The sequence below is a fragment of the Dipteris shenzhenensis genome, chromosome 33, assembly GCF_047967505.1.
Source record: "Dipteris shenzhenensis isolate YYH24624 ecotype China chromosome 33, Dip_SZ_1.0, whole genome shotgun sequence".
NCBI lineage: Eukaryota > Viridiplantae > Streptophyta > Polypodiopsida > Gleicheniales > Dipteridaceae > Dipteris > Dipteris shenzhenensis.
Window position 1 is genome coordinate 6,894,612 of NC_141628.1, and position 17,633 is coordinate 6,912,244.

Sequence of the window (17,633 nt, forward strand, 5' to 3'; positions counted from 1 at the left end):
ATCACCTATGGATGTTAAAGGCTTCGACTATAAGTTAAGTAACCGCATGGTATCCCAAGAGCTCTTAATGACCCAAGAAGGCCGTAGCCTTTCTAAGATTTTTCTCTGCCATTGATGTAGGAACTGATCTCCCTTGTGACTAGCTTGATTACTTGCACCCATGTGAAATTCTACTCTTAGATGGCTTAATTGTGTCATATGCGATGACTTGTAGATTGCACTTGGAGTTAAGATTTTGGTTCTTGTTGTTGTTAATTGTCTTAAATGTTCTTGATATGAATTTCAAATTGAAGAATTACTAGAAGAGGCAGGCACTCAAACACAACCGGTAGTATAGGGGCTCCCATAGTTCTAGAGATATTCCATACTTATGTTTCTTTGAGTGACACTTCATTTCATTTCTTTCATTCATACTAAGAACATATTGCTATTATATATAGCCACAACTATCATGAGACAAATTGATTTGAAAATGATCGATGCCCATTCCTCAATAAGAACTCGGTTTGTGATTCAATTGCCATGTATTGAGTTATCAAGCTTTAAAGAAGTAGTTTTTATGTGATTGTAGCCTTGAAGAGAGACTCCAAATTTTCCACAAGCCTCATAAGTAAATTAAAGGGGACCGCAAAAGACTTGCTAAAGATGTGCACGGTGCATTGCATCATTGCTACTTTTTTGTGACATTCATGTGATGAATGGTGTACACTGATGTGCAATGAGACAAAGTCATGACGGTGAGGTCCAGGTTCTCATGAAATTTTACTTCTTTGAGTTCATGAGAGACTGGATGAACATATATCATGTATGTTGAGATATCGAGCTCCACTCGCGATATGCCAGGGTGACTGTTGTGCATTTATGTCACCGACTTGTTAGCTGGAGATGCGGTTGGTACACCGCCCACGAATAATAGCTGGATGACAGCTATCGTTATCTATTCTAGTTTGTGGCTCAGTTAGTATGCCACCTTAGTTAGTTGAGTTTGGTTTGAGACCCACATATGGGGTTCTTCTATTTCTTTGTACTAGAGTTCTTTTGGCTTTTACAACTAAGAAGAGGAAAACTATTTTCAGCCTCCACCTTTGTGTGTATTCCCCCATTGTGCTTGTGAGAAAGCTATAAGTGAGACTCCTTCCCTCTCTCCCACTATCTTCACATGGTATCAGAGCCTTGTTCGTGGTAAGGAGCTCAAGAAAGCAAACCAAGTTCGCAGTGTCCTGGTAAGAGGACAAGTGTTGCTTTCCTTTTTCGAGTTTGGGAGCAAATCTCTGCAGGTAGCACAGCCGGAAGTGCAAGAGTGCACTGTCTCAGATTGAGACGCCCTTCGCGGTGTGACGAGAGGGCATTATATGCTGATTCGAGGTCATTTCGGGGCCCGTTTTGAAGGCGGAAGTTCTTCACAGGCACTCAGAAAAAGGCCCTGTTTTGGCTGTGCGACCACTACGCGGCTAGTCGGTGAAAAGTTGCCGCAGAAATTACATCGTATGCCTGTGTGCAGAGATATTGGGAGTTGCAGAATCATGCTTGTTGCCTGTTGATGCAAAATCGTCACTAGGAAGTGACTGTGTGGTGAAATACCACTTTCGTCAGTTTTGCAGATCTGCCCGTGTGAGGCAAAAGCTGTGTTTTTTGCAGTGACAGAATATTTTGCAGTGTTCTGTAATGGCATCTGATTCTCTTTCACAGATTGTCACTGAAAAGCTTGACAAGAACAACTTCCAGGCATGGAAGTTTAGAATGACGAATTTCTTGATGGGAAAAGGCTATTGGGAGTTCATTACAGGAAATGAAGAAGAACCTGTTCTTCCTAATGTTCCCAATCAACAGGAACTGCAGGCATTCAAAGGATGGCATGAGAGAGCCAGGAAAGTTATGTACTGGCTGTCTATCAGTATTTCGGACTCCATGATTGTGCATATTCAGGATGCAAGTACGCCAAAGGTGGCATGGGATACGTTGGCTAAAATGTATAGCACAAATACGTAGGCCAGGAAAATGCAGCTCAAGCAGGAGCTGCACAATGTGCAAAGAGAAAATATGAGCATCAATGACTACCACATGAAGGTGAAGAAAATTGCGGATGCACTTGCTTCCATTGGGTTGCCAGTGGATGATGACGATTTAGTTTCTGTGACCTTGAATGGTCTAGGAAAGGATTATGCACAGTTCCGGACATCCATTGCCGTCCGTGAAAAATTTCCTGATTTTGAGGAGTTGATTGCTCTTCTAATTTCTGAAGAGCAGAGAAATGGTGGTGCATCCTCTTCAGCAGGAACTTCAAAAGAAGCTGTCTTCTACTCAAATGCTGGCAGAGGTAGAGGCAGAGGTAGAGGAGGCCGATCTGCAGGCCGTGGTAGAAATCAGAATATGCAGCAAATGCAAGAAAACCAGTCCTATGCAAGAGGACGTGGTAACTCTAGAGGCAGGGGGAGCCAAAGAGGCCATGGTGGATGGCAGAGAGGCCAAAATGCAAACAGCAATGTTGAATGCTACTATTGTGGCAAAATGGGTCATATGGCTAAAGACTGCTACAAAAAGCAGAATGACATTATGAATGGAAAATTGCAGCAAGGCAATTATGCATCCTCTAGTAGACAGGGTGATGACATAAATGAGCATTTGTTTATGGTACAGCATATGACAAATTCTGTGACAAGTGCAGAAGAAAGCAATGATGTGTGGTATGTTGACTCAGGTGCGTCAAACCACATGACAGGTCATGCTGAATGGATGCAAGATGTAAGGAAAATGGAAAAACCAGGATTTGTGGAGACTGGTGATGATACTGCACATCCTATTGTGAAGATTGGCAAAATTCCTTTGTCTATGCAGGATGGGAAAAAGAAATACTTGTCTGATGTATTTCATGTCCCGAACATCACCAAGAACCTGGTTTCTGTTGGTCAGATGGTTGAGCAGGGCTTGCAGGTCGGATTTAATCCTCATGGATGCTTTGTTGAGGATATGAAAAATAATGGTCGCTTGATAGCAAAAGGAAAGAAGAAGGGCAGGATGTTTACGTTGGATGCGGACATGCCTGAATTGAGTGCAGCAATGTTTGCACATGGGACCGGTGTAGTTGCAGATATTGATATCTGGCACAAACGCATTGGTCATGTTAATATACAGCGACTTAAATCAATGCAAGCCCAAAATATTGTTGCAGGATTGCCTAAATTCAAGGTTGCAGAAATGCACAAGGTTTGTGAAGCCTGTCAATTTGGGAAACAGGCAAGGAAACCTTTTCCTAGGCATGTTCAAGAGAGTAAAAAGCCATTGGAATTAATCCACTCTAATGTGTGGACTACTAAAGCTGCATCTATTGGTGGCTGTCACTATTTTGTCACATTTATTGATGACTTTAGCAGAAAAGTTTGGGTGTATTTTATGAAAAAGAAAAGTGAAGTGTTTGGGCACTTCAAAGCTTTCAAAGCTATGGTTGAAAAAGAAACAGGCCTGCAAATAAAATGCCTAAGGTCAGATGGAGGGGGAGAGTACCTCTCAAATGAGTTTGCAAGGTTCTTGCAGGAGCATGGTATAAAGCAGCAATATTCATGCAATCATACCCCACAGCAAAATGGAATTGCAAAAAGGAAAAACAGGCATATTGGAGAGGTATCTCGGGCTATGCTAAATGAAAAAGATCTACCAGATTATTATTGGGCTGAAGCAATTGCTACATCAGTTTATATAATGAACAGGACTCCCACTGCAGCAATACATGGCATGACGCTAGAGGAGATGTATACTGGTAGGAAACCAGATATTTCTCATTTGAAAATTTTTGGTTGCATTGCCTATGTCCATGTGCCAGATGAGTTGAGGTCCAAGTTGGATCCAAAAGCTGAGAAGTGCGTCTTTATTGGTTATTCTGTGCAGCAGAAAGGGTATAGATGCTATAACCCTTCTACTCGTAAGTCTACAGTGAGCAGAGATGTTGTTTTTGATGAGATGAGCAATTGGTATAAACCAGTAAATGTGATGATTGATGTAGATGCACAAAATGGTAATGCTGCACAGAATTCACAGCAGCAATCACAAAATATCAGTGGACCTGCAGTGTCATCTAGCAGTGGTTCACATACTTCACCATGGACAGGCAGATTGAGATCAGGAGAATCTCCTCAAAGCAATGCAGATAGTGGTACGCAGGTATCACGAAAAGGAAAGGAGAAGGTAGATCAGCCCATGTTTGATGTGAATGCAGGTCACTCTTATGTGGATGGTGAATCCAGTGGCTCAGAGCAGAGCATTGATGATGAGTTGGGTATTCCTTCTGTTGTTACACCTGGAGTAAGGAAGACCAAGGATGTTTTGAGAGCACCTGGAAGTGAGCCTATTTTACGCAGGTCTACCAGGGTTAGGTATCCTGTGGATAGGCTGAAATATGATGGATTTACAGCCATTCACTATGCCTATATGGTCAAAGTGATACAGGAACCAGAACCCATTTCTTTTGAGCAAGCCATGGGAAAAGAAAAATGGGAGAAAGCCATGGATGAAGAAATGGATGCCTTGGATGCAAATGCAACATGGGAATTGGTGCCTTTGCCTAAAGACAAGAATGCAATTGGCTGTAAGTGGGTTTATAAGATCAAGCACAATGCAGATGGTTCTGTGAATAGATACAAGGCCAGATTAGTTGTCAAGAGGTATGCACAGACATATGGCATTGATTATGAAGAAACTTTCAGCCCGGTTGCAAGGATGGCAACCGTAAGAGCAGCCATTGCTATGGCTGCATCAAAGGGATGGTCTTTACATCAGATGGATGTAAAGAATGCCTTCTTGCATGGTGATTTGCAAGAAGAGGTCTTTATGGAGCAGCCAGCAGGTTATGTTCATGCTATCCATCCTGAGTTTGTTTGTAGGTTAAAGAAAGCCTTGTATGGCTTGAAGCAAGCACCTAGAGCATGGTCTGACAAGATAGGACAGTATCTTGTCACTATTGGCTTTCAGATTTCCAAGGCAGATTTCTCACTCTATGTGAGAAAAACAGAGAAAGGGATTATGCTGCTTGTCATTTATGTTGATGATTTGATCATCACAGGTGACAGTGATGAAGATATCCTTCATGTGAAAATGCTATTGAGGCAGAAATTTGAGATGAAGGATTTGGGAGAGCTGCGTTATTTCTTGGGCATTGAGGTGATTAGATCACCAAGTGGGATACAGCTCTTGCAGAGGCAGTATGGGCTGGACATGCTGTCCAAATATGGGATGACAGGCTGTAAGCCTATTTCAGTTCCTTTGGAGCAGAATATGAAGCTGAGCGCAGATGCAGGTGAGCTTCTGGAAGACCCTACTATGTACAGACGCATAGTAGGAAGTTTGATTTACATGACTATTACCAGGCCAGATTTGAGCTATGCTGTTGGGTTGGTAAGTCAGTTTATGCAGGCTCCAAGGAAACCGCATTTGGATGCGGCTAGACGCATACTCAGGTATGTGAAGTCCACATTGCAGTATGGACTATTTTATGAGGCTGGGGTTCAAATACAGTTGCATGGATACACTGATGCTGATTGGGCTGGTAGTATGATAGACGATCTACCGGTGGATATGTGTTCTCTTTTGGGAGTGCTGCAGTCACTTGGAGTAGCAAGAAACAGCCTACAGTTGCCTTGTCGAGCACAGAGGCTGAGTACAGGGGTGCATCAATGGCTGCATGTGAGGTAGCTTGGTTGCATAAGCTGCTCTATGATATGCATCAGTCTATAGACGGTCCAGTTGTCATTTATTGTGACAACATGAGCAGCATACACTTGGCAAAGAACCCAGTCTTTCATGCTAGAACAAAGCACATTGAGGTGCATTATCACTATGTGCGGGAGAAGGTTTTACTAGGTCTTATTGATCTAGTTTATGTCAGCACAGAGGATCAGGTAGCTGACATATTCATGAAAGCATTGGGTGCAGAGCAGCTGTGCAAGTTCAGAGACCTGCTTGGTATGCAGGAATTGGGATTGAGCTCGAGGGGGGAGTGTTGAGATATCGAGCTCCACTCGCAATATGCCAGGGTGACTGTTGTGCATTTATGTCACCGACTTGTTAGCTGGAGATGCAGTTGGTACACCGCCCACGAATAATAGCTGGATGACAGCTATCCTTATCTATTCTAGTTTGTGGCTCAGTTAGTATGCCACCTTAGTTAGTTGAGTTTGGTTTGAGACCCACATATAGCGTTCTTCTATTTCTTTGTACTAGAGTTCTTTTGGCTTTTACAACTAAGAAGAGGAAAATTGTTTTCAGCCTCCACCTTTGTGTGTATTCCCCCATTGTGCTTGTGAGAAAGCTACAAGTGAGACTCCTTCCCTCTCTCCCACTATCTTCACAATGTACACGCACTTGCCATTTTTGAAAGCGCAAGTTGTTGCTTTCTTATAAGGCAACATTATGCTCAAGAGCTAGCATTCATCCATAGGGCTCCTTTGCTTATCTCATGGGATTTTGTCCCTTTTAGATCTATTGCTTATGGATACTCCCTCCTAGTGGTACATAAATGAAAGGAGAGAGAGAGAGAGAGAGAGAGAGAGAGAGAGAGAGTTTATTAAAGTCTTCAAAAGTCCAATGGGTCTATGAGAGTGTGAAAAATTCTAATACAATTAAGTTGTGTTGGTGGAGCTACTAACAGGCATCCACTCCATTTGATGAAAGCAAAATGATAAGTGCTCAGTGCTATATAGTTATAGTCATGTCAAAATGATGATCGTTTACAATTTATTCAATGTTAGATCCACTACAATTAACATGTTCATTCCCTTCCAAAGGCAACCATGACACAATCTCCCATTGTAGTAATGCAAAGCTAAAAGAAACCTACGATATTAAGAAAAATCAAAATACAACATGATTGAATATACCTAATGTGGCAAGTAGCTCACATTCATCCCTTTCGAATCAATCCTCTCCAATAAAATATATATTCCATGAGGGCAATTCCATTATACTAGAAAGCAAGAGAACCACAAATGGAGCAACATGAAATTTGCCACCACAATGGTTGATAAAAAGGTCTGTTTGACCTTTTCTCAACCCCACCACTATCATGCGACTTGGACAACTAAGGGATAAATCTTGGTTGCTCTCTTGTGTTCAAGGCATACACCTCATCACATGAAATATTACAAATACTCTTTTGAAATGCTAATATTTATATTGGCTCAAGATGATCAACACATAACTAACAATAGGATGTATATTTTCAAATGAGAAAATCTAGAGACATTGATTCTATGGCTTCTCTTAGTTTTTCTAATTGATTTACAAGGCACTATTATTTAACACACTTTCCTCCACAAGACTCACAAATGTGCTCCATAAGGTCAGTGTTCACATTCATGAAGTACAAAATCCCAAACACCTGCAAATTGGAAAAAACTTTTGTGTAAGTATATGTTGTGTGAATAAACATACAAAGTGTAGAAGTAGAATAGGCACCTTGGTCCCATAGCCTAGTCAAGAAAGTTGGCTAGAGAAAGCTAGTTTCAACCCGGTTGGACCGTCAGGGACCTCCGCCCAAATGGTGAAGTCAAACACACAAATTGTATTCTTTGCCTTCACGAATGAAACTTTCTTCAAGATGTACATAACCACACCCTCCTCATTAAATTCTTGGAGAAGCTGAGTCAATGTGGGTTTCCTTTCATTGACGAATGACAGCTACACAACAAATACCATGCAAGCATAAGCCAAATTTCCACCAATTTATCATCAAATTAAAGGAAGCTGTCAACAAGGACTCAAACTTACTATAGCTCTATCCTCATCTCATGGTCCATCTGCAACAATGATTGGATCCATCATTCCTTCTTCATTTGCTACTTTGATGATCACAATTGCAACCATTCCCATCACATTTGATATATTTAATTTTCCCAAGTTAATCATCTCAGCAGCCCAAGGAGCATATGTGCAAAGAGAATATTCGGGTAATAAATGAAGATTTCCTTCAAAAGGTTCTCCTCTAATGATGCATGTAGTAGCATCCGAAGAAGAGAGAATCTAGAAATTCAACCTTCAGTCGCACCTCTCAAAACAATGCTAGCTCCTTCTATTCTATAAAACTCCCCAACTTGCAAGAAATTAGCAAATTGGTGAATGTAAGTAGAAGGAATGAGCGATGTTACTGTATGAGAGCGAAGTCCCCTTTAAAGAATGTGGGTTAAGTCCAAGCTAGAACTGAAAAGGCTATGGTACAAACTAGAAGAATGTGGCAAAATGATGGGCAGTGATTGGGCTAGTTGGTTGAGATAAGGGGATGACTTGGGGAATCAGTGGAATGATACCAACATGGTGTGGGAGAGATGGCTAGCTGAGAGGGAGAGGGGAAAGAAAAGTCCAGGAGTAGTGTGGGATAGTGTATGACACCTCTAATATAGGTGCCATAGGTAATGATGTGGATGGGGAGACTGTAAGAGTAGCGAGAGGAGAGAGGGAGGAGATGGGTGCACTGGAGAGGGGTAGGAAGTCAATCTTGAACCTCCTATTATGGGTATATTTGTAGCTGAAGAAATAGATGGAGTGGATGTGGTTGCTAATGAGGCTGCTGATGAGGCCATGGCAGAGGCTGAGACTGAGGCTGAAGCTGAAACTAAAGATGAGGCAAATCCCATCTTATGAATTGCTTTGCTATCTAGTCCAAGTCCACTCCGGTTGTGACGCTTATTCATATCCTCGAGCTTTAATTGTATCTGCTGGTTTTTGTCCTCTTTCTTGATTTTATCTTTGTCTTTCTCCCCTTTTCCCATTTCAAGTCATAACTCTTGTTATCCGGTAGCTTTTTTCACTTTATTTTTTTTGTAGGTCCTAGCGTGGGGGCATGACCAGCCCCCCCATTGTCAAAAGGAGAGCTCTCATCAGAGGCAAGAGAGGTTCATGTGGAAGCGCAGCTTGAAACATGTTGTTGTTATAAAAGTTCATCCCAAAATGGGTTGTTGTCTTTGGAAGCGGGTTGCGGGGGAGGCCAGGCAAATAGCAAATATGAGGGAAGGGTAGGGGCGGAGAGTCAGAGTGGAGATGGGAGGAGATTGAGTGGAGATGGGGGAGTAGAGGTGGGTGGAGAGGTACAACAGCAGGTGCGGGGAGAGGGAGCAGTAGTGGGATGAGCTGCAGTGGGCGGGGGGGCAGTAGAGACAGAGGAGCAAGGGTGGAGTAAAAGTGGAGGCAGAGGAGCTAGAGAGGAGGCAGAGGAACTAGGTGGGCGGAGGCCTTGTCAGACGCAGTGCTACGACTAGGAAATGACACAAGACCATGTCCACGGGCCATTCCCAGCACTCTATCTCTGACTTTATGCCCTCACTACCTCAGCCCCCTTGATGCTCTAATGATGACTGCAATGAATATGCCCTCAATTATGGTAGGAGTGATGTCTTGGCAATTGAATATGCAATGAATATGTCTTGGTGACTTTCATAGCTGACCTATGGTGTAGCAAAAACAAATGAAATCTTCCACCCTTACTTGTTGACTTCTACACACATGAGAAATAAGAGTTCATAACATTTCATGAGTGAAGGCATAAGACTTATGCAATCTATAGCACCAAAAGAGCAAGCGACTTTTAAGTGGCATGGTTGTGGTGGGGTCCCGGAGGCCTTGGAAACTTCCTGTGGTATCTTTAGTATGTTTGTGGTCATACTCTTGCTTTCAATTGTAAATGGAATTGACCGTCGTGTGCACAAATGGGTGTGGTAGACTATCATAACATGTGTTGCGATGCAATGAGCTTGGTAGAGAACATCAAAGACACCAACCTTGTAGTAACAATCACTCACATGTGGCCAAGATCACAACCAAATGTCCCACATGTCACACACACACCCACATGTCTCACACACCCCCCCAACAAATTTGCAAACGATGGCTATCAAACTGCCCTCATCTCCTAAAATCAAAAAGACATTTGGACTGCACCAATTATAACCACGAGCACAGATCGTCAAATAGACCAATTAAAGAATAGACCAAATAGACCAATTAGAGAAGGACACATGGACAATACCCCTTCCTTCATCCATTGACACGAAAATTGACTTTGATCATCGGTTCTCAATAAAAAAATTGTCTCTTTGCCTTTGATGAAGCTGGTCACCAATTTTCCAATTTCCTCTTGTGAATTGGCTCCCACTATCGATTGCCCACATTGTCGAGAAGGCTAGGATCCTATTTTGGAGAAACTATAACTCGTTCCCAAATCTTGCATTCATCACTATGAGAGAGATGAGATTAACTAATCTAGTTCTTCCTTATATAAATAATCAACATTAAATTCCATGTGGGCCTTCGATGGATGCAAGCACTACCACATTGTTATCCAATGACTCGAATCGAGTGTTGCTCATGACCCCTTGATATGAAATGATCTAATGGTCCTCATTTATTACCATCTATAGCGAGTCAATTTATGTGTAATGTAGCCACTAGCATGGACCATTATGAAGCTTTGTGGATCGGACGGTGAGAATTTATCCTCCATTGACCACATTCGTTAATGGTTTGCATATATATCGTCAACAAAGGCTTGTGTCAGCAGATTCCAAATTCGAACCGTCTGATCCAAACATCTTCATAATGGTAATCCTCCCTCGAATACGCCTGTCCAAATCAACTTCGTCAAATATACCTACCTAGAATCTCACATGTGTCATCCCATAAAGCCCCTCCCACTGCCCTATTCCTTCTCTGTCTCATGGACTAGTGCTAAAGACGATGTCCCCACTCTAGGTAGGTATATTTGAAGAAACTAGTCTCTATGAAGAAGTGCTTTTCTGTACCAAAAACATCTCGTAACAATCCAACATACTTTGGCACGATGTCCCCACTCTAGGTAGGTATATTTGAAGAAGTTGATTTGGACTAGTCTCTATGAAGAAGTGCTTTTCTGCACCAAAAACATCTCGTAACAATCCAACTTACCAAGCTCCAAATTATGGAAACATCATAGACATGTCACAAACTATGGCACCCCTACTTTCATCATTAGCATTCACTCCAGCATTCACTCTAGAACAAGCATTAACCACCACGAAAAAAACAAAACAAACACCACAACCCCACACAATCACCACCAATGAACAACATAACTACAATACACAAACCACGCATAATACTAAAATCCAAAACACAAATACATGTAGGACAATTAATATTCAAATCCAAATTATTAGAACCAGAAACAACCACCCCAATTTTACCATCCTCCCCACACAATGACCACCACATCAAAAATACCACAAGAATACTTCCCAACAAAACCCAATCTGTGATGGAGCACAACCAAAACTAGAATTACCAATCAAAAAACATCCAAACCTATACAAGCACAGAACTAACATTAAGTAACAAAACATAAAACCAAAAACTATAAACAAAACAACACAACACACGTTACTTGCATAAGAACCAATACAACCAACCGTATCACTAGAAGGAATCACACCATCAACCTTATTATGGAAAGTCTTTACACTATCCCACAGCACATCCTAATAGTTCTACAAATTTCTAAACTAGTCATATAAATTCGACAGGATAGATTGTACAGCAGCAACCTTGATAATGTTGCCATTAGAAAAAATTTAGACTAAAAAAGGGTCCTCTAATAGAGCCCTTGGGCTAGTGACATGGAAGAATGAGGTGAATACAACCCAATAGAATATTGGCTGGTGGAGGGTAATAGAATATTGGAAGTAGCATGACTTCTCTATTACTTTATTCAATGGCCCAAACAATCATGTGGAGCACCCACTTGATAACTCAACTCTCCCATCACGTTTTTTAATTGTAACAAAAACTGGGAAACCTAGTTTCTCAACCAAACTTGTACCATTTGACCTGAAATCGCCACGCAGATTTACCCCCTCCCAAAGGCCATCGATGGTCAAGAAAGGGCCTTCGTCACCCTTTTTTAGTTGGGAAGTTGCCGAAAAAGGCGGCTCATTGCCTTCTCGGGCTTCCCTCCTGGAAAAGGGCTCCCAAGGCCCCTTCCCTCCAACCATGAAGTCTCAAGAGGAAAAGGATGTCAGATCATCTTTTTCCACAAATATTAGCTTTATGCAAAAGCTCAATTAGGTTCAATAGAAACTCTTTTAACTTTCCCTAGCATGTATACACACTTGAGGGCTTCCATACAACCGTGCTCAAGGGGTATTACTAAAACTCACCGTTAAATTGTGAACCTTTGGATAAACCATTTTTTTGTATTGTCCATGTGTCCTTCTCTAATTGGTCTATTTGGTCTATTCTTTAATTGGTCTATTTGGTGACGTGTGCTCGTGGTTATAATTGGTGCGGTCCAAATGTCTTTTTGATTTTGGGAGATGAGGGCAGTTTTATAGCCATCGTTTGCAAATTTGTTGGGGGGGTGTATGAGACATGTGGGTGTGTGTGTGACATGTGGGACTTTTGGTTGTGATCTTGGCCACATGTGAGTGATTGTTACTACAAGGTTGGTGTCTTTGATGTTCTCTACCAAGCTCATTGCATCGCAACACATGTTATGATAGTCTACCACACCCATTTGTGCACACGACGGTCAATTCCATTTACAATTGAAAGCAAGAGTATGACCACAAACATACTAAAGAAACCACAGGAAGTTTCCAAGGTCTCCGGGACCCCACCACAACCATGCCACTTAAACGTCACTTGCTCTTTTGGTGCTATAGATTGCATAAGTCTTATGCCTTCACTCATGAAATGTTATGAACTCTTATCGCTCATGTGTGTAGAAGTCAACAAGTAAGGGTGGAACATTTCATTTGTTTTTGCTACACCATAGATTAGCTATGAAAGTCGCCAAGACATATTTATTGCATATTCAGTTGCCAAGACATCACTCCTACCATAATTGAGGGCATATTCATTGCAATGCATGTAGACATATTGACATAAGATATTGAATTTATTCAATGTTAGATCTACAACAATTAGCATGTTCATTCCCCTTCAAAGGCAACCATGACACAATCTCCCATTGTAGTAAGGCAAAGCTAAAAGAAACCTACGATATTAAGAAAAATCAAAATACAACATGATTGAATATACTTAATGTGGCAAGTAGCTCACATTCGTCCCTTTCGAATCAATCCTCTCCAACAAAATATATATTCCATGAGGTCAATTCCATTATACTGGAAAGCAAGAGAACCACAAATGGAGCAACATGAAAGTTGCCACCACAATGGTTGATAAAAAGGTCTGTTTGACCTTTTCTCAACCCCACCACTATCATGCGACTCGGACAACTAAGGGATAAATCTTGGTTGCTCTCTTGTGTTCAAGGCATACACCTCATCACATGAAATATTACAAATAGTCTTTTGAAATGCTAATATTTATATTGGCTCAAGATGATCAACACATAACTAACAATAGGATGTATATTTTCAAATGAGAAAATCTAGAGACAGATTCTATGGCTTCTCTTAGTTTGCCTAATTGATTTACAAGGCACTATTATTTAACACACTTTTGATACCCCATGCATAAACATGGGAGCAATTATATGCATGCACAAAATAGGAATGAGGCAAGTTGCAAGTGTGTTCTAGAATCATGTAATTTCGACTCAACAACGTGTAAATATAGCCCATGAGTTCGATAGAAGGATTTTGCAATTTAAGTTTGAATAAAAAAACATGGTTTATTCAAAGGGCATAAATACAAGTGTAATTAAATCCATGTACAAGAAATAGGAATTAGGCAAGTTGTGGAATCACGCTAGGCCCACTCAACACTGTGTAAGTATAGCCCATGCGTTCAATTAGAGAATGATTTTTACATTGCAACATTAAGTTTTCATTTTCTCTTTTATTTTCTTTGTAGATTTTTTATCTTTAGAACAACAAAAATTCTAAATTTGTATGATTGGACTTATTCTAGTTTTACAAAGGTATGTGGTATTCGGGTTTGTTATCCACCACCATGCCTTGCTGTTGCATGGAAACACGTGCTATTAGCAGGGCACCAGAAAGTGAATAAGAACTGAGTGGTTATGGAAGAATTGTCAGTCATCTTGTCATTTTTCCCACTACATTTGTTAAAGTAGAGTAACTTTATTTATAATGGGAGAATGAGTGTCCAATTTTTACAGGGAATGTTGTGGAAGCATATCTTAAAGAGTGATGCCTTCATAGCAAGCTTTGACCATGGCCGAGAATCAACGTATTGATCCTAAAGTGGATGAATAGTATGTGTGACAGTCGTGTGCTTTATGGTAGTGATGATGAAAGTAGGGGTGCCATAGTTTGTGACATGTCTATGATATTTCCATAATTTGGAGCTTGGTAAGTTGGATTGTAACGAGATGTTTTTGGTGCAGAAAAGCACTTCAAACGAAGGTTTTCAATGGCGGGCATTTGCATCAAGCTTGAGCAAAGCTATCCTTGATGGTGGTCCATAGGCCTTGATGACATGGCACAGCATTGACTTTGATAACAATAAAGGGAAAATGTGTCGATGTAGTTAAGGCCAGTGCTATATTGATAGAAGTGCACCTGTGCATTGAGGTCTTGGAGGAATTGTGTTTGGTAGGAGTTGCATCTAAAGACTTGGGAGGTTATTAATAGGGTCCATTGTCGTGATCCAAATCCACATTTGGACTGAATTTGCTTGTGGTGCTGCCAGTGCCCTGCTCCTACACTGTCCTTGTGCATGCAGAGGGTCAAGAAATACAAATGCATGTTGCTTCAAGTTGAAGGGGAAATCTTTTTGTTGCTTGGATACTTATGGTAACCGAACGTTCAACCTTCATCATGTATATGGTTTCTTCTTAGATAGGTCTACACTGGAGTGACATGGACCGAATGATACATATGCATGGTTCTTCAAGTTGGAGGGACATGTTTTCTGTTGCTTTGATACTTACATTGGTTACAGAACATTCAACCTTTATCATTGAACAGCTATTCAACTTTATTGAAATATCTTACGCGGGTGCAGAAGCCCCAACAACTAAAAATTTTCAATAAGAACAATAAAAACATGAATTTTTACGCTTGGATATATTACAGAGGTATATTTCTCTATCACCTTAGTGGACATACAAGTTCTTTGAATTTTCGGCCAAGTGGTGATCAGCTGTTCAACCTTATCGAGATATCTTACGCCGGTGCAGAAGCCTCAACAGCTAAAAATTCTCAATAAGAACAACAAAAATCTAAATTTGTATGATTGGTCTTACAAAGATATATTTTTCTCACCTTAGTAGACATGAAATTCTTTGAATCTTTGTCCAAGTGGTGATCAGGTGTTCAACTTTATTGAAATTTCTAATGCGGGTGTAGAAGCTCCAACTGCTAAAAATTCTTAATAAGAAAAATAAAATTTTGAATTTGTACAATTGGATATAAGACTATACTAAGATAGATCTACACTTTATTGACATAGAGAGTTGATGCTCATGAGGGTAAATAGTTTTTTCTCTTTAGAACACTTTGAAAAACCAAAATCGTAGATATCGATGTCACAAAGAAGATAACTGAGCTTGCAAACTGTAGGTGCTTTGCAACCTTGGACTTCGTAGAAAACTAGATGTTGCACTATGGAACATTTAGTTGAAGAAGCATATATGGCATGTACAAAGTAGGGTCTTCTTATATAGCCTTCTCTTGCAATGCTAGCCTTTGTCACGGTTGAGTCTTATCTTCACTTTGGAGTGCTGACAGAAACTTGGTATGAAGACTTTTGTATAAATGGGTGCCTGAGTGTATGTGGGTGTGGATTCTTACAAAAACATACCTATGTCGGTGTGTGGATACGTATGTGTGTGAGCATTTGTTTATACTTTGGTCACTGCTAGGTGTTGATGACGTCGGTGGGGGTGTCATAGTCGCTCATCTCCTTAGAGGCTAAATTGGCCTTTTGCTTTGAGCTCCAAATTTTATCCTTGTCGGCTCTAGGATTCAAAGCTAGAACTCTTCGGAAGGATTCCTCACAGAAATGTTGCTAGTGTTCTTAGGTTGGTTGCTTTGACTTTTAACATTGGTTCTCTCTCTCTCTCTCTCTCTCTGTGCTAGTGTTCTCAGGTTGGTTGCTTTGACTTTTAACATTGGTTCTCTCTCTCTCTCTCTCTCTCTCTCTCTCTCTCTCTCTCTCTCTCGTTCGCTCGCTCGTATTGATTGATCAATGTTTCGAGTTCTTATGAGCATGCATGTAAACTATCCTCAAACTATCAAACACTTATTTTCCCTCACACATTTAGAAAAGGTGTCCAATGGACACTATGGTTCTACTAGAGTCAAAATTGGATAGAAGGCATGTGGAGAAAGAATGTGACTCTGCCACCTCTATGTCCGAGGCATGTTGGTCTACTCCTTCATCACCAGTACTCTCAAGTGTGGCAATATGGTCTGCTAACTCTCTGTCAAGCGAATGAACCAAATTGCAGCATTTCACCCTTGATAGAGTGCGTGTGGAGAAAGAATGTGAGCCCCCTCTGTTTTGAGGCATGCTAGTCTGTTCCATCACCATTACTCTCAAGAGTGGCAATACGGTTTGCTAACCTTGTGTCAAGTGAATGAACCGTATTGCAATATTGATTGACCAATGTTTCGAGTGTGCCTTTGTGAGCACGCATGTAAACTATCAAGCACTTATTTTTCCTCATACATTAGCAATGGTGTCTAGTTGACACTATGGTTCTACTAGCGTCAAAACTTGGTTTTGCAAGAAATGGAAAACAAATTCCACAAAGATGAGGTCTTGTTGCAAAACATGTTTGAAAGCATAACGAAAGTAAGCAAGTAGACATTGCAAGGTTGTATGTTGCATCAAAACTTTCAAAACGTAGAGTGGGGACATCGTGTTTGGCACTAGTCCATGAGATAGAGAAGGAATAGGGCAGTGGGGACATCTAGAGTGGGGACATCGTGTTTGGCACTAGTCCCTAAGACAGAGAAGGGAACATCGTGTTTGGCACTAGTCCATGAGACAAAAGGAATAGGGCAGTGGGAGGGGCTTTATGTGATGACACGCGTGAGATTCTAGGTAGGTATATTTGAAGAAGTTGATTTGGACAAGCGTATTCGGGGGAGCATTACCATTATGAAGATTTTTAGATCAGACGGTTCGAATTTGGAATCTGCTGACACAAGCCTTTGTTGACGATATATATGCAAACCATTACCGAATGTGGTCAACAGAGGACAAATTCTCACCGTCCGATCCGCAAAGCTTCATAATGATCCACGCTAGTGGCTACGTTACACATGAATTGACTCGCTACAAATGGTGATAAATGAGAACCATTAGATCATTTCATATCAAGGGGTCATGAGCAACACTCGATTCGGGTCGTTGGATAACAATGTGGTAGTGCTTGCATGCATCGAAGGCCCACATGGAATTTAATGTATTTTGTTAATTATTTATATAAGGTAGAACTAGATTAGTTAATCTCATCTCTCTCATAGTGATGAATGCAAGATTTGGGAACAAGTTATAGTTTCTCCAAAATAGGACCCCAGCCTTCTCGACAATGTGGACAATCGATAGTGGGAGCCAATTCACAAGAGAAAACTGAAAAATTGGTGACCAGCTTCATTCGTTCCTAAGGTCTGTCAATGGATTACCTCACATTTGACCCCTCCTTCATTAAGATGCATGACCTTACATACACCGGACTTTTA